This window comes from Monodelphis domestica, chromosome 4 (assembly GCF_027887165.1).
Source record: "Monodelphis domestica isolate mMonDom1 chromosome 4, mMonDom1.pri, whole genome shotgun sequence".
In the NCBI taxonomy this organism is placed as follows: domain Eukaryota; kingdom Metazoa; phylum Chordata; class Mammalia; order Didelphimorphia; family Didelphidae; genus Monodelphis; species Monodelphis domestica.
This window is the reverse complement of record NC_077230.1, coordinates 10,787,249-10,805,989: the sequence shown is the minus strand read 5'-3', so window position 1 is coordinate 10,805,989 and position 18,741 is coordinate 10,787,249. Positions and strand designations below refer to the sequence as shown.

The 18,741-nt window shown below is 37.7% G+C and overlaps 1 protein-coding gene across 2 annotated transcripts in view; it reads right to left on the bottom strand.

Moving 5' to 3' along the window:
- The window catches only part of TRAPPC10 (trafficking protein particle complex subunit 10), a 130,140-nt gene that overhangs the window by 98,471 nt on the left and 12,928 nt on the right, over positions 1-18,741 (bottom strand). The window contains exon 2 of one of the 2 annotated variants that reach the window (XM_007493216.2): positions 2,475-2,568. The exons of the other annotated variant lie outside the window; for it this stretch is intronic. The gene's annotated coding sequence lies outside the window, so the exon portion shown is untranslated. The remainder of the gene's footprint in view (positions 1-2,474; positions 2,569-18,741) is intronic. 2 annotated transcript variants of the gene reach the window in all.

Sequence of the window (18,741 nt, the reverse complement as noted above, 5' to 3'; positions counted from 1 at the left end):
AGAAAATAAATAAGCCATTTGGTAATGAATGCTTTGGTCATTTTTTTGGATCCTTTTAAACACTGTAACCTTAAGTAAACTGAAAAAAAGATCTATCAATGATTTATAGTCAATAAGAAATCTGTTTTTTTTAATCTACTTAAAGACTAAAGGGAATGTTATTTACAAAGTCATTAGTAATTTATATCAACATGAAAAGGGGGGACTACAAAAACTTCTCATGCTGTAAAATTATTTCTGTAGCAAAGAAGATTATATCTCAAAAATACTAGTTTAAAGAGTGCAACTATGTGGCACAGTAAAAGCATCATGCCTCAAGTTAGGAAGTTGTTTTTCAGTCACTTCAGTTGTATCTAACTGTTCATGCCTCAATTTTGGGGTTCCTTGGCAAAGATAATAGAGTTGTTTGCCATTTCTTTCTCTAGCTCATTTTATAGCTGAGGAACCAAAGCAAACACAGTTAAGTGACTTCGCCAGGATCACACAGCTAATAAGAATCTGAGGCCAGACTCATAAGATAAATCTTCCTGATTTCAAGACTAGTATTCTACCCACTGCACCATCTCAGGAAAACCTAAGTTCAAATCCAGAATCAGACACATATTAGAGGTGTGATCCTGGGCAAGGTATTTAACTTCTGTTTTCCCCAATTTCTTCATCCAAAAAATAGCACCTAGCTCAGAGAGTTGTCTCAGTATAGTGCCTGGTACACAGTAAGCATTATATAAATGTTGTTTATTATCATCATCATTATTATTAACAGTACTTAAAATCAGCAAAGCATTTTACATATATCCGATGAGCTAATATATGCATGGTGCTATAAGACTATACGTAAGTGTATATATAAATGTGAGTTATTACTCACTGTCAAATAGTAATAAAATAAGCCTAAGTTTAAAAAGTAAAAGGTGCATTATAAAGCAAATATCTTATAGAAGTAAAAAAAAAATTCTTGGCAGTTCTCTGAACAAAACAGGGAGTGAATATAGACAAATTCATTGAATTCTGATTATTGATATGCCAAAGGTTTTTGTCACACTGTATATAGTCCATCAATTATGACAAAAATTGAATTCTCATAAATATTTCAAAATTAAAAGCTATTCTTGTAACTAAATACTAAAATGAATTGTAAATGCAAGTCAGTAATGCCTGGCACAAAATAAAGTGACAAATAAGTATACTGAAATAATAAAGGATTTATTTTAAAGCATTTCATAAATGCCAAAGCACTAGAAATGAAGAAGCAAGCACCCCACCTAGCTTATCATGTATGACATAATTGTCACTATGAAGAACCACTTAAGTGTTCATCTTTTCTTTAAAGTTTGAATCTCATCAAGTTTCCCATTTAAGAAAGGGAGACAATAGAAAGAGCATAATTGTTATATGTCAGGTGACTGACAAACATTCAGGAGTCCTGGAGGGTTGAGGAGAATGACACATGTCAGGAGGGCCACTGAAGCTGTTCAATCAGAGGCAAAGTTTATTTCATCACAGCTAGTATTATATAGAGCAATGTTACATAAGATAAAAGGATTAGGTAATCTTTTTTTTTTTTTTAACCCTTACCTTCTGTCTTGCAGAAGAGTGGTAAGGGCTAGGCAATGGGGGTCAAGTGACTTGCCCAAGGTCACACAGCTGGGAAGCATCTGAGGTCAGATTTGAACCCAGGACCTCCCATCTCTAGGTCTGGCTCTCAATCCACTGGGCCACCCAGCTACCCCATTAAGTAATCTTTTTACATAGAAAATGGTTCGTAATGATTTACAATCTTTTAGTACAATGACTTAATTTATCTCACTAAAGCTTAGAGTTTTCTGTGGGATAATAATTCAATATGTCAACATGTAACCATCTAAAAGAGTTTCTCATAGAATTCTTGCGCCACTGATTTCTTGGAGAACATCTAGTATTTTGGCAGGAATTGGATTAAGTTCTCATGCTGGGGTGCGGGGGGAATCTACATGTCTGACTACTTCTATACTATGGCTGCGATTTTACTGGGGCCTACTCTACTGGGTGCTACAGTAGAACTATCTTAGAGTGCCTACCCAATGTGTCCATTTGTCTTCTGTCTCTTTCATTATCGCTATCAGTTTATGAGGGGCAGTTAGGTGGCACAGTGAATGGAGTGCAAGACCTGAAATCAAGAAGACTCAGCTCGCTGAATTCAAATCTGGCCTCAGTCACCACACTTACTAGCTATGTGATGATCCTCTGCAAGTCACTTAACTCCATTTGCCTCAGCTTCCTCACTTGTAAAATGAACTAGAGAAGGAAATTGGCAAACCACTCCAATCTCTTTGCTAAAAAAACTCAAAATGGGGGTCACCAAAAGTCAGGCACAATTAAAATCACTAAATAACAACAATCGGTTTATGAGTTACTACTTCTTCCAATACACCATTCTAATTTTCAACTCCTCTTTTCCCCAAACCCTCTTTTTTAAATTATAGGCTACTTTGTACCTTATCAAGGTGATCTAACAGAAAGAACACTGGACTTGGCATGAGAAGTTCCTGTTCAAGTCTCTCAACCTCTTTGAGCCTTAAGTTTCCTCATCTGTAAAATGGAGATAAAAATATTTACACTTGTGTTCTCGTAGAGCTGTGTGAGGAGAGTGCTTCATAAACCTTAAAATGCTGAAGAATGAAATCAATATATGTGAAGTGCTTTATAATCAAAAGCATATGAATAATTATTACTCTCTATTCTATATATTGTAACCAGTTATTATGCACCATTGGGACAATTCCAGTGATGTTACTGGCCTCTGAACAAATGAAAAATCCTGACTAACGATCTAAAGAATTTCCACCAGCTTTTCCCAATCTGCTTAACTAGTGTTCTACTATACACTACATCTTGAATCTGGCAATTGTAAGAAAACTTTAATCTTTTTCATTTACACTCTTCTCCTGCCTATGAACCTGACACAGAAAAGTACAGAGAACTAGATTTGGAATTAAAGGACTCAAGTTCAGATCCTGGCTCTGCCATATACTACCTATGTGGCTTCAGGCATGTCTCTTAAAAAACAAATCTCAGCTTTCTCCTCTCTGAAATGACCTCTGAGATGTCTTCTAATTCTAAATCTAGGATCCTATAAATCCTTCCTTCAGACCCTGGATATGTTAAAAAAAAAATTGCAGAATTCTTATTATTATCATTAAAAAATAAAATCACAACCCTACAGAATTTTTAAAAAACAAACAACTCTTTCCTTCCATCTTAGAATTAATACTGTGTATTGGTTCCAAAGCAGAAAAGCAAGTGCTAGGCAATGGAGGTTAAGTGACTTGCCCAGGGTCACACAGCTAAGAAGTGCCTGAGGCCAGATCTGGACCTAGGACCTAGGCCTGGCTTTCAATCCACTAAATTATCTAGCTGCCCCTCCAACAAGTTTTTTAAAGTTTCAGTAAAAATCCCATCTATTCTTTCCCCAATTAACATCCAGGCCCAGTGTCCAATAGGAGCGCACAGGGGGTAAAGTGGGCAGCTCACAGGCGGCAGAGGTGGAGGGGAGAGGAGCACTCAGGCCATTCTCCTCTCCCTCTTTACACTCTCTGAGGTCATTCCTCACTTCACCCACACTTCCCCCCAGCAGCCCAATGGGAGAAGTTTCTACCTCCCTTGTGTGGGAAAAGAGGAGGGAGTGTGGTACACCCAGCACTCCGTGGGGGAGATGGGCACAGCACTCGATCTGGTGAGTGGAGTGGGGGCAGGGTCCAACACTCCATCTCTAAAAGGTTCACCATCACTAATCTAGGTGATCACTGACTTCACTCTCTCACTCTCCATATCTAATCTGTTGTCCATTTTACTTTTGTAACACTTCTCTGAAAGTAGGGGCTAGAACCCACATCCAGCTAAATGGTTGGCCTGCCTGTCAAAAGTCTCTGCCAACTCCAGTTCATCCTCCCACATAGCTGTCAAAATGATATTTTAAAAGTGCAGGTATGAGCAAGCTGCCCCTCTACTTAGTCAACAGAAGTGGCTCCCTATCACCTCTGGAATCAAATCCCCTAGCATTCAAAGCCCTTCATAACCTGATTCTTTCCTAGTCTTCTTACATCTAATTTCTCCCTTCCCCAAGTACTTTTCAATCCAAGAACACTGGCCTCCTGATTTTAATACAAACAAGACACCATCTCTTAACTCCTGCTCTGCATTTTCACTAGATGTCCCTCATGACTCTTTATCCATATCTCTATCTTCTGGATTCTTTTCAAGTCCCAGCTAAAATCCCAACATCTAAAGGAGGCCTTTTTCATACCCTCTTAATTCTAGTACCTTCCTTCTGTTGATTATTTTTTATCTATCTTGTATATAGCTTGTTTGTACACAGTTGTTTGCATATTGTTTCATTCAATAAAGCAGTCCCCCCCCCCAAAAAGGGGGGTAGCTCAGTAGATTGAGAGCCAGGCCTAGAGATGGAAGATCCTAGGTTCAAATCTGGCCTCAGACACTTCCCAGCTGTGTGACCCTGGGCAAGTCATTTGACCCCCATTGCCTAGCCCATGCTACTCTTCTGCCTTGGAACCAATACTTGGTTCCAAGACAGAAGATAAGGGTTTAAAAAAAGAAAATAAAGTTCCCACAAGGGCAGACTATCATTTTGTCTTTCTTTGTATCCCCAGTGCTGCATATAATAGATCCTAAGAAAATGTTTGTGGCTATCTGAAAATGTCCTGTACAAGTGGTCATTTAATGAGAGAATACATTTATCCTCAAAGTCTTTTTTGAAATATTGTCAGTCACAGTCACATTATTTTGGCTCTTTAAGCAACTGGAAACTTCTCATTATGTGAAGTGGATTTAATTTTTTGGTAACACTCAAAGTTGTAAGAAATAGGGTAGTGCCTAGGGAAAGACAGTAGATACTTGACAGTATCAAGACTAAACCTAGTTCCTCAGTACTATCTCAAAACAATGACAAATGTATCAAATAAAATAAAAATAGAGAAAATCAGAATAAGAGAAAAAGGGAGGGAAACTTTTATAGGAAAAACTCTATAAGATTGCTAACTGCAGAAATAAGATAGCACAAATGAAAATCCAATAGAAGGGAGATATCTCTAGAAGAAAAGGACATGTTGGAATCAATATAAAGAGGATGGCTGTACTATCACAACTTCCAAAGTGATTTAGAATAAAAATAAGATATAAAGAAATGATTACCTCCAAAAAATCAGAAATCCAATATCTAAAAGGAGGCAACAAAACAAATATGAGAATTGTCCAGTGTCTCCTCTTCTCAAGGAGTTTCAGTGGGCTCCCTATTGCCTCCAAGTTAAAATAAACTACTTCTCTTTAACATTTGGAGCCAATGACTATCTGACTCCAACTATTTTCCCCTCTCAAACATACTTCATCCTATGCAAACTGGACTGTTTGTTTTTCTCAACATAACAGTATTCTTTCATCCATCTCCATTTTATAGGCTGTTCCCCATATTTGGAATCATTTATCTCCTCACCTTTAACTCACAGAATCCCTAGCTTCTTTCAAAGCACGTTAGATACCACCTCCTAAACAAGACTTTTCCCATTTCTCCCGAGGCTATCAATAATGACTTCTTCCTAAAATTACACTGTGTTCACTCTGTGCAGAGTTTATATATATTCACCTGTGTATGTCATTTCCCCTAGGTAGATGCATAAGCCATCAGCATTTCTATATATCTCCAATCCATTTCAGCAGCAAGAATTAGAAAGAAAAATTCCATTTAAAATCACCCTAGACAATATAAAATACTTAGGAATCTATCTGCCGAGACAAACAAAGCAACTATATGAACACAATGACAAAACACTGTTCACACAATTAAAATTAGATCTAAACAATTGGAAAAACATTGATTGCTCATGGGTAGGATGAGCTAACATAATAAAAATGACAATCCTACCCAAATTAATTTACTTATTTAGTGCCATACCCATTGAACTATCAAAAAACTTTTTTACTGAATTAGAAAAAACCATAACAAAGTTCATTTGGAAGAACAAAAGATCAAGGATCTCCAGGGAAATCATGAAAAAAAAAATGCAAAGGAAGGACTTGCAATCCTAGATCTCAAACTATACTATAAAGCAGTGGTTATCAAAACAATTTGGTACTGGCTAAGAGACAGAAAGCAGGATCAGTGGAATAGACTTGGGATAAATGACCTCAGCAAGACAGTCTATGATAAGCCCAAAGATCCCAGTTTTGGGGAACAAAACCCACTATTCGATAAAAACTGCTGGGAAAATTGGAAGACAGTATGGGAGAGATTAGGTTTGGATCAACATGTCACACCCTACACCAAGATAAACTCAGAATGGGTGAATGACCTGAATATAAAGAAGGAAACTATAAGCAAATTAGGCAAACATAGAATAGTATACTTGTCATATCTTTGGGAAAGGAAAGACTTTAAGACCAAGCAAGATCTAGGGAAAAAAAAATCACAAAATTTAAAATCAATAATTTTGATTATATCAAATTAAAAAAGTTTTGTACAAGCAAAACTAAAGCATCCAAAATTAGAAGGGAAGCAACCAATTAAGAAACAATTTTCATTACAAAAACCTCTGACAAAGGTCTAATTACTCAAATTTATAAAGAGCTAAACCAATTGTACAAAAAAATCAAGCCAGTCTCCAATTGATAAATGGGCAAGGGACATGAATAAGTAATTTTCAGTAAAAAAAAATCAAAACTATTAATAAGCACATGAAAAAGTATTCTAAATTTCTTATAATCAGAGAAATACAAATCAAAATGACTCTGAGGTATCACCTCACACCTAGAAGATTGGCTAACATGACAGCAAAGGAAAATAATGAATGCTGGAGGGGGTATGGCAAAATTGGGATATTAATGCATTGCTGGTGGAGTTGTGAATTGATCCAACCATTCTGGAGGGCAATTTGGAACTATGCCCAAACGGTAATAAAAGACTGTCTGCCCTTTGATCCAGCCATAGCACTGCTGGGTTTGTACCCCAAAGAGACAATAAGTAAAAAGACTTGTACAAGAATATTCATAGCTGCGCTCTCTGTGGTGGCAAAAATATTGGAAAATGAGGGGATGCCCTTCAATTGGGGAATGGCTGAATAAATTGTGGTATATGTTGATGATGGAATACTAATGTTCTCAAAGGAATAATAAAGTGGAGGCATTCCATGTGAACTGGAATGACCTCCAGGAATTGATGCAGAGTGAGAGGAACAGAACCAGGAAAACACTGTACACGGAGACTGAAAACACTCCGGTACAATCAAATGTAATGTTGGGGATGTATACTCTAAATAAACATCCTAGTGTAAACAACAACATGGAAATGGGTTCTGATCAAGGACACATGTAATACCCAATGAAATTGCATGTCAGCTGCGGAAAGGGTGGGTGAAGGGGAGGGAGGGAAATAAAGTGATTATTGTAACCAAAAATAAAATAAAATAAAGCAAAGTCAAAAGACTGACAAAATAGAAGGAAACATGAAATAGCTCACTGAAAAGATAACTGATCATGAAAACTGGTCTAGAAGAGATAATTTGAGAATCATTGATCTACCTGAAAAACCAGAAATAAAATAGAATTCTTGACATCATACTACAAGAAATTATCCAAGAAAACTGCCCTGATATTCTTGAATAAGAGGGCAAAATAGACATTGAAAGAGTTCATAGAATACCCTCTACACTAAATCCTCAAAAGACAGCCCCCAGGAATGTAATTGACAAATTCCAGAGCTTCCAAGTTAAGGAGAAAATTCTACAAGAAGCCAGAAAGAGACACTTCAGATATCAAGGAGCACCAATAAGGATTACACAACATCTGGCAGCTTCCACACTAAAGGACCACAAGACTTGGAATATGATATTCAGAAAGGCAAGAGAATTGGGTCTTCAACCAGGGATCACCTACCCATCAAAACTGACTATATACGTCTAGCGGAAAGGATAGGCATTCAACAAAATAGAAGATTTTCAAGTATTTCTAAAGAAAAGACCAGAACTAAGTGGAAAGTTTGATATCCAAACATAAAAATCAAGAGAAACATGAAAAGGTAAATAACAAAGAGAGGGGGAAAGAAAAAAATGTTTTTATTTAAACTGTCTTCTTTAATGGCTTCAATAAGATCAAATTGCCTATATGAATACATGAAAAATGTTATTTGTAAAATCTTTAAAATTATATTCAATATTATAGTAATTAGAAGAATCATTAATAGGTAAATATTGGGGTAATAAGTGGTCTAAGATGATATGTAAAAGAAAAGAAAAGAAAAAGGAGGGAGGGTGTAATGGAGGTTTCTCACTATATGTCCCTATCGGGAACATAAAAAACAGGTCCTGGTGTCTCTTTGAAAACGCTGTTGACTTTGGGGTGTCTGTCTATACTGTGTGGTCTGTCTGTTAAATGTCTTAATTGTAGCCAGGTTCTTAACCTCCTCTATTTCTTTCTGCCTTAAGATGTTTCAGTGGTATCCTGGAGCTTTTCTTTAGATCTTCCTTTACCCTTTCCTGCTCTACCTCGTTATCATGTAGATAGGTGGCATTTTCCCTGAGTTCATTAAGGGAGATGGTGTCAAACTTAGGGAAATAGTTCCTGAAGAAATCCCTCAAGTGCTTATGACAGCCCTTGAGAAATTGTCTCCTCACATGTGCCACTGATTCTTGTGAATCAGGATTAAAGCCCATCAGCCCCTCAATGTTGTCAATGAGGCAATCAATAAATGAATTGGAATGTTCTTTTTTTTTTCTTGGGATAACTGGTCAAATTTCCCCCATGCATTGCGTCTTTCAGATAATGGTTTCATTCCCTGCAAAAGATCTTCACAGCATTTTTTAAGATAAGTCATTGACCTTGATAAAAATCAAGATCCTCAAAAATGTCCAGCTCATGAGTGAGGAATCTTTTCTAGTTTGTTCAATGAAATTTTTATGTTCCTGGGGCGTAAAAAGTTCAGACAAAAGAATTTCAACATCCTCAAAGTCTGGTTCCTATAGATGAAATGCTCTTTTCAGCTCTTTGATCTTTGAGATGAGGCTCTGTTAGGAATTTAGGCATTTGTTTGCACAAGGAATCCAAGTCATGGGTGGTGAATGACTTATGGACCTTCTCATGTAGTTATTGGTTGCCTTGGCTATATCATGCAAAGGCATGATTTTTTGAGCTCCTGATGCATTTGAACCATTGTTAGCAGATGCATTAGCCGGTGCCTTGTTGCTTTGTACTGTTATATCATTAGCCATGTCATTTCCCACTGTTGCCCCTAATGGTGTCCCAGTATTACTGTTAGCAGTCTCAGAGTCCTTTTTAGTATTCCCAGTCACATTGTCTGTAGTCACTTCCCCAGTCACCATGTCCTTCCCCTTTACCCTGTTTTCTTGTTTTTTAATCATATCCTCCTGACAAATTTCAATTAAAATGATTATCTGTTCAAATAAGGCTTCTAATCTATTATCAATTACTAAAGTGTTCACGGTTCTTTTCTGGAAAATCAGGTTGGCTCCAGCTTTAATGTACTTTAGGGTATTAAGTCTTTGCCACGAACACAATATAGAATTGGGGTATGATTTGCCAGAGGTAAATCATTTCTAGGTAATTCATTGGTATCTGTGCCAACCCATAATCACACTGGGTAATGTCCCCAGAACATTACTCAGCATCTCTGCCATAATACAGTAACCCCAATAAATGGCAATTACTCCCACGACAGCAGACCACAGTATTAATTGGAACATGCTTCCCATTAGATCTTTCTCCCTTTCCATAGTTCTTTTAATTATATGGATCTGATTTCTAGATGTCTAATATTTCCTAGGCTCTAACTGCCAGGACCTAACAATTAGAAACAGTTGTTGTCCCCACAAGCTTTGCTTCTCTAAACAGGATCCAAGATGGCTAGATCCTATAAGCTGACAGCCCTTGGTCTCTAAAGCTTTCCTTAAAATGGGGGTTCTTTTAAATCTTGGGGTGCCAGATGTAATGGAGAAGATTTGTGGGTATTAAAGAAACAGGATCTAAGAAAGACAGCTAATGTTTAAGGTTGGCTCAGAGAAAGGAGAAGGGGTTAGAAGAAGTTCCCCCTTCAGCCTTCTCTCCTCAGATATGGCTGCTCTCACAGATTGGCTCTTGTCCCCCTCCACTACTAAAGCCTAAAATGTTTCTTCTAAGGAAGATGACCCTCACCCTTTAAGCTGTTCTACACACTCTTGATTCAAATTTGGGAAAGGATAACCACTTTAATGTAAATTAATTCACTTAGGCTAATACAAAGAAAATGTCTGGCAGAAAACAAGAATGGGAAAGGAAAATGGGGAAAGGGGGTCCCTTTCTTTAACTAACCCTTTTCCCTCAATCCTTGAATTTAGGAGGAACTCAGGCTTTGGCCTGAGCCCCCTGAAAGGTAGTCAGGTTTACTAAACCTGGGTTAGGCCCCTTGGCCATAGTTCAGACCCAGGACACCAGGAGTTGTGAGGTACAGTTTTGAAAAAGGCTCAAATGTCTTTCCTCAGATCTTCCTTCAGTTTGGGAAGGGGGGGGGGAGGAATGGAGAGAATGTCCAGTCACCAGGAGAGGAAAGAGATGGATATCTCCAGGAGAAAGGCTTGGCCAGACCTCCCTCCTAGGCTTCTCAAAGTTAAGAGAGCTATCCAACTGAAATCCCAACCAGAATCTTCTGACTCCTCAACATTCCAGACCTCCTGGGACCCCTCCCCCATTGAGGTGTGCAGATCCACAAAACTCTTCAGCCTGGCACTTTCCCTTATGTGCAAACCTTCTGTCACAAGCGTAATATAAGATAGCACCAAGAGAAACTAGATGGAATAAGATAAATAGGGCAATATATAACACACAAAGAGGCACATGGGAAGGGGAGGGAAAGAATACTATCATAAGAGAAGAAGAGGGTGTTAATAGGTAATAATTAAACTTTATTCTCAGTGGAATCAATTCTGAGGGAAGAGTATCTAGATCCCTTGGGGTATCGAATTCTATCTTACCCTACAGGGAATGTGAGAAGGAAAAAACTAAGGGGGGTGGGGTGGGATAGGGAGTACAAAAAGGGAGGGAAAGAGAGGGGGAAAGGAATTTAATAGACCCTAAAAAAAATAATTATAAGGAAACAATAAGGAAGGGGACAGAAAGGGAAGTAAAATAATGGTGGGGATTAGGGGGCCTGATTAAAAGCAAACCACCGGTTTAAAAAGAACTAGCAAAGAAGAAAGGGCAGGACTAGGAGAAGATATCAAAATGTTGGGGAATACAAAGGTGGCAATCATAACTCTGAATGTGAATGGGATGAACACACCCATAAAACAAAAGCAAATAGCAGAATGGATTAGAAACAAAAAATGTATCATATGTTGCCTACAACAAACACATGAGGCAGGCAGACACACAGAATGAGGGTCAAAGGCTGGAGCAAAATTTATCTGGCTTCAAATTAGAAAAAGAAGGCAAGAGTTGCAATCATGATATCTGACAAAGTAAAAGTAAAAAGCAGGAAGGTAATTACATCCTGATAAAAGGCAGTATAGACAATGAGGAAATATCAATATTCAACATATATACACCAAATGGTATGGCATCCAAATTTATAAAGGAGAAACTAGTGGAGTTAAATTCAAATGGGGGGGGGGGGGAATCTAGAAGCATAAAAAGTAACTAAACAAAAAGTACTTAACAAGTTGATGCTGGACACATACAGTAGAAGAGTCACTGAAAGTTAAAAGTATCAGAAACTCATATACCAGACTATGGCAACAAAACAAAAAATCTAAATAATTGGGAATAGCTAAAAAAAAAAAACCTGTCAAATTAAAAAAAACCTTAAAAATAGTAACAGATAACTGAAATTAATCACATAGAAGAAGATTCCATAAAAAGAGCTTTGAAAAAGAGCTTTAAGTCTGTACACAAATCTTACTCACTTTCATCATTTCCAAATAGTCAGAAATATGCAAAATAAACTCTAACAACTATATGAGGGTGAGAGGGGAAGAAAACTAAGTCCTCATAAGGAAACTCTCCATATACTATCAAAAAGAGAAGGAAAATGAACATACAAATATAAGTTCCTGAAATACTGAAGAAATGATATGAGGTAACAGAATGGCAAGAGAAATTTTCAGATGAGAACAATTTTTCAATATCTACAACTGGTGTCCCCAAAAGGAAAATGGAATGGCCACAGGAACCTCAAAGACTGATTGCAAAGCCTAAAAAACAAAGTGAAGGTAAAGATGAGTGAAATGAGAGCTCTTAATGAAAAATTTAGGAGTATGGCTTAGAATGAAAGATGGGAGACAGCAAAACTGAACATTCTGAAAAAAAATTAAATGCAACTCAAAAATCCAATAGCACAATAGAAGACAAAATAAAAATCATCAAAATTGGAAGAACATATGATTTATCTACAGCCATTAACAATGAACTTAGAAAACATGGCTTGAATAAGATTCTTTCGGGAAAAAAAAAATCCAGAAGGCAGTATTTTAGTAAATCTCAGGGGGAAAAAACAAGAGCAAAACTTCCAGATTTTAAATACTGAATGTGGAGAGAAAAATTGAGATTGATGGACTCACTCACTACCAGAGGACTATCACAGCACTACCAGAGAATAACTCTACTTTAAGCTTCATAGAAGCACTGTTCCTAAGATATCCAGAAGCACTTCCTAAAGACATTCCCTCTATCAATGCTTGGGGAACTGAGAGGCTGAGTTCATATTTGCAAATCTCACTTTGAACCCAGACCTTCCTTACTCACAAGTCTGCTAACTATCCACTATTCCATGCTAACACACATCACTTATACTTATTATAATTTGAGAGAGAGCCTTACCCCTGAAAGAAGCAGGGTTTAGTAGTTAGAGCTGGCCTAAACCTAATGATTTATGGTGATTTCTTCATTTATGTAAAAAATATGTAATAGCTTATTGTTTTAGTTCTGTATATTTTTGTGTTAATTCTCAGATAACTGATAAATTTCACTATTATTTTTTAATTATCACTTTTCCCCATCATTATTAAAATAGAGATGCAGATTATTTTTGTGGGGTTAGAAGCAAGACAGACAGTGCTGAGCTCAGGAAAAATGAAGAATTGGGCTCAAATCCAGCCTTTTGTTTTTCTAGGACTATGTTGCAAAATAATGTTCTGAGCAGGCAGCCTTGATCTATTTCAAGTTAGGGATGTTCTACGGTTTCAGCATAATGTATAACAAACACTGGCTTTTACATTCTGTGCTAAGAAAAATCTATCCATCCATATTTTTTGTTGTTCTTACCATAAATGGGTGTTGTAGCTTATCAAAGGCTTTTTTTCTGTCTCTATTGATATCATTATATAGATGGGATTTTTATTATGACTAGCACTTTAAATGTTTTACTATTATCAAACTATTCTAGAATCTGTGTATAAATCCAACCAAATGAATATTTAGTTTGCCAAAAATAAATTTTTATCTTTTACTTTTAGTATTGGAGAGAAAACTAGAAGTCATACAATTTCAATTGAGCATAAAGGAAAAAACTAATGAACAATTTTAACTTTTAGTGAAATGGGGCTGCCTTCAAAGGGTAGTAAGTTTTCTTATACTAATATATATATGTTAGTTTACTAATTTATTTTTATATTATTATTATTGTATACATTATAATAATATATTAATATAAAATTTACTAATTACTAATATATATTATATAATACTAACTTATACTCTTCTAGTAGAGACTGGATAACTACTTCTCAGGTATGCTGCAAAAAGGAGCTGTGCTTTAAATAGAATTTGGGCTATTTCCAAATAAGAAATCCTATGATCCTATTACATAAGATTATTGTCAATGATTTTATACTAAAACATGCAGCTGTAACATGATTAATTTCAAAATAAGACTCCTTTGGACTAAAAACTCTACTAACACTTAGAAGTTCTATTTTACTATGCTAATGTAGTGTAATAAGGTGCAGAATGCTTCATGATAGATTTAGTCTGAGTGTATACCTAGTCTGCCTAAGTGAAAATTGATAAAATCATTAAAAAAATCAAACCAAGGAAAAGAATTACAGAAGAACCAGTCCAATCCCAACACTTACAGAATAAGGAAAAAGACCCAGGCAGATCAAGTCTTTTGTCCAAGATAATACAAGCTTAGAGTTTCAACTCTATTATACAAATGAAACTACACAAAAATTAGAAGCTGTGGTAGAAGCTACAGACTTCTAACTCTATACTTTCCCCATATCTCTGGGACTTTTTCTCTGAAGGATAAGACTGGAAACATGGCATGATAGAATCTCACACGAGCTGTTTTTCTTTGGTATGTTCAAATCTAACTATTCACTCTAGAACTATGGAATTACATGAGTCCCTTCTATATCTGCTCCCAAATTGATAGACAAAAGAAAAAAAAAGCAAAATATTGTGTGAAAGGCACCTAATTATATGTCAGGTGACCAAATTATAGAGCAACTTGGAGAAAATATAGAAGTATATACATGGCTTTAGCACAGTGACCTGCACATGCAAACACTGTGTATAATTGTCTCAAGAAGATCCTTGACAGGGGGCAGCTGGATGGTTCAGTAGATTGAGAGCCAGGCCTAGAAATGGGAGGTCCTAGGTTCAAATCTGGCCTCAGATACTTCCTCGACATGTGACCCTGGACAAGTCACAGGCCCTATTGCCTAGTTCTTAGCACTCTTCTGCCTTGGAATCAATATATAATACTGCCTCCAGAAGATAAGGTTTTAAAAAAAGGTATGGTTAAAAAAAAAAAGGTCCCTGGCATTCATCACACATATATGATCTAAGAACTAGAGGGGGAAATCCTAAGGAATTCTAACCTTTCCACATTGGGAGAATCTGGTCCTGATACAATGTACAGAATGTAAGTCACTAGAACAGTGATAGTGAACCTTTAGAGACGGGCTACCGGGGCCACGTCCCTCCCCTACCCCTCCAGACCAAGGGCTGTGTCTCACCCCCTGCCCTCCCCCTTACCCCAGACAGGGAAGGGAAGAAGTGCTCCCATTGGGCTCCTAGGCAGAGGGGCAGGGGAAGTGAGGAATGTCCTCAGTGAGTGTAGAGAGGGGGAGGAGAACATCTGCACCCAGAGTCCCTCTGGCTTTTTAGTAACAAACTCTAGCAGTGTGAAAGCAGGCATGCCCACAGAGAGGGCTCTGCGTACCCCTCTGGCACTTATGTCACAGGTTCACCATCAGGACACTAGAAGTAAGAAGAGAATAGAAGTCTGAGAAACAAAACAGGGGAAAGGGGACGTTAACACAAGGAGGAAATAACTGAGGAGAGGAGGCCTAAATGGTGCCAGTAGGGGCCCAAGGGATGGCAGAACAGAAATCATGAGATCTCTGGAAATTTAACATTAGCCTGTACCTTTTGAATTTAAAGCAAAAGACTAACATCTGAACCTCTGAACTTTATTATCTCTGAGGTGATGGGTGGAATCCTCTTTACCATGATGAGAGACCCTATACTGGTGATGAGTGGCCATTTTAGACTGTGTAGTGACTAAAAACCCACCTCTAATTTAAACTGAGGTCAGAGTCCTCCAAATCTGAGGAGCACAGGACAGGGACCTCACAAGGAGCAATAATTAGAGTAGGGGACTTGGAATCACAGACAGAGGCGGTGACTAATAAAGTGCTGGCATGACCATGGTCTGGCTGCACAGCTGGGATTGGCTAGAAGAATGCCAGAAAGTGTGGACTGGCTTGGGGCTAACTAAGGGAGTACTGGTGCACCTAAAATTTGGATCAGAACTTGCACAGCTAGTTTGGGGAGAAAGTTGCTAAGAGAACAGCTGGCCACACATAGCTAGTGCCTTTTTTCCTCTGGCCTGCTTTTTATTCTTTAAGAAATAATTATAAATTAAGATATAATCTCCAAAAATTTTTTATTGTAACAGGTCCTAACCCAGTGATGATGAAACTTTTGGGGGCCCTGTGTAATGCCACACCCATCCCCCAGACTGCATGCCCTGTCTCCTGACTGGGTACAATGCCTCACCCACCCCTGCATTCATTCAGGGGTGGTGCTGCTGTGGCTGTTGCTCTGGCCTGGAGATGAGGTCCTTCTGTTCAAGGGGGGGGGGGGGGCGGGGACTCCTTGGCTGCTCTTGCTCCTGGGGCCACTGAGAGGGCCACTCAGCCTCTGAGATTGTAGAGGAGGCTAGAATGCTCCACCTCCTGGGGTCAGGTTCCCAGCCAGCCAAGTCAGGGTTCTTCTTGTGCCCATGTGGAGAGAGGTATCTGTGTGCCATCTTTGGTACATGTTCCATATGTTCGCCATCATGGTACTAACCTTTACAACAAATGAAACCATCTTTACTCAACTACCTACTGGGTAGGGGGTTCAGAAACAAAATTTAGATGAAGTTACCACTTCCTTCAAGAAGTTTACATGTTGGTAAAAGAATAAGAGACAACCAACATGTTTAGCTTTGAATACAAGTTACAAAATAAAGTGCTAAAATTTAGATCAAAAGAGTCTAAATGGCAAAGTTATTATCTAAGAGAGGGAAAAAAAGAAGTGGCATTTGAGATGGGCAGGCATTCAACAGGTGGAAAGTGGGAAGAAGCAATGTAAGCAAAAGCAAAGACAAACCTGAGGGTATTTCACTTTTACTAGAGTATAGAACACAAGGGGAGAAGCAATAATACAATTTGATAATACAGGGAGGACTGTGGAATGAGCCTTAAATGCCTAAAATCTGGTAGTAACTTAGAACCAAACAAAATAAGACAATATCCAAGAGTTAGCAAAAAGATTTACTTTACTTTATATGTCCATAATATAGAAAGGATATTTAAAAAGAAACCAACTCTCAGCTGAGGTGCATGCAGTGCCTTTTGTTTCCTTATGGAAAACCAACAGGCTAGCAGGGCAGGGTATGATTACTAATTCAAATTAAAGATGTCTGAAGGGACTGGAAACATGGGCCTTTTTTTTTTTTGCCCTAAGATGGAAAACACCAAATAAATATGACTTAAGGCCTCTAGAAGGCAGGACAGACTGCTATGCGGCTAGAGGCTTACATCCTTGGACCAACCAAGTGCAGAATTTAGGAAAGAGCCAGCCTACATAGGGTATGTAGAGAGAATGACACATCAGGCATAATGGACTTTACTTTCTATTAAGAAAGCTGCTTTTTGAGCACTAGAATGGCATAACCATATCTATGCATAAAAAGATTATTTTTATGATGGTAAAAAATATTTTCTGGGGGTGGAAAGGGGCAGAAGCCCATTGCTAATGCAATGGTCCCAGAGTGTGGTAATAAGGTTCTGTACTAGGATAATCTTTGGTAGTAATAGAAAGAAGGGGTTGAATTTGAGAGTCAAAGAGGAGGTGAAACTGGCAAAGTCTAATAATTGAATGGTTATGAAAAATGAGGGAAAGAGACAAAGATATTTCCAAAATGGTGAATACAGAAGAGATACCACAGTTAGAAATAATTAAGTCAGGAGTGACAAGTTAGATTTGAACTAGGTCTAAGACATACTGATTTTGAAATTCCAGTGATCCTATATTTGCCTTCAAGGTCAAATGGAAGGTAGTGTGTTTAAAGCAGGCAAGATATTTGAAATTATTTCAAAATGTTTATTAAAAATAGAATAGAATGATTCATGTTTACTTTGAGATCCTGATACCCAAACCAAGGAATAAAAAAGCAAATTATAAACCAATACCCCTAAATATTTCTGCAACAAAAACAAAAAAACTTGAATCAAATTTTCATCAGAGGATATAGCAGTATGTTCAAATTACTGTGTAGTATTTTGGCTTAATACACAGAATGCAAAAATAGTTCAACTGGAGTTGAATTGTTGATAGTTCAATTTGGAAAACTATAAAGCAATACTTTTTGTAACAAAAGCTACTAGCATCAGGTTTATGTAAGATTATGCTTCAAATACTAAAAAAGAAAGGACATTTTGGAATATGATATTCCAAAAGGCAAAAGAAAAAGGTTTAGAGCTAAAGATAAAAGGCTTTGAACTAAGAATAACTTAGTTGGAAAAACTCAGTATAATCTTACAGGGATTTTCAAGCATTCCTGATTAAAGACCAGAGCTAAGGAGAATCTTTAAAATGTAAATACTGGAGATAAGAAACTCTCTCTCTTACTTTTACACACACACACACACACACACACACACACACACACACACACACGCACGCACACACACACACACACACACACACACACAGAGTAAATAGAATAATCTGAAGTGCTGAATTCTCTTGGAGAGAAATAGGCAAATGCTCTTTCAGTATCCAGCAGTCTTCAAAGATCACAGAGAGTGGGTTAAAGACAAATTCAGGGCCTCTTAACTATTAGGAGAAGGAATGGATCAGAAGAGGATAGTGAAGGTGTGAAGATAGGATTACCACTCCCCTTGTCTATTTTTAGCTAATCAAATCAAGAACTTAAAGTACCCCTACTTACCATTAAGTATGAGTTCACAAGTCATTTACTAGAGATAAGTGACAACTCCAAAGGCCACTGCCCCCTCACCCCCCGGGGGCAGTGTTAGGCAAATTGAAAGACTGCCATTGGTTTCTGTAAAGATAGAGGAGTGGCAGGAAGTGACAGGAAGTGACGTGGAAAAAACAGGGTATAAAGAGATCAACATGGTCTAGCATTCATTCCCTTCCTGGCATTTGGAGAGATTGCTTCCAGAGATTCGATTTCCTTCCTGGAGTTTGGAA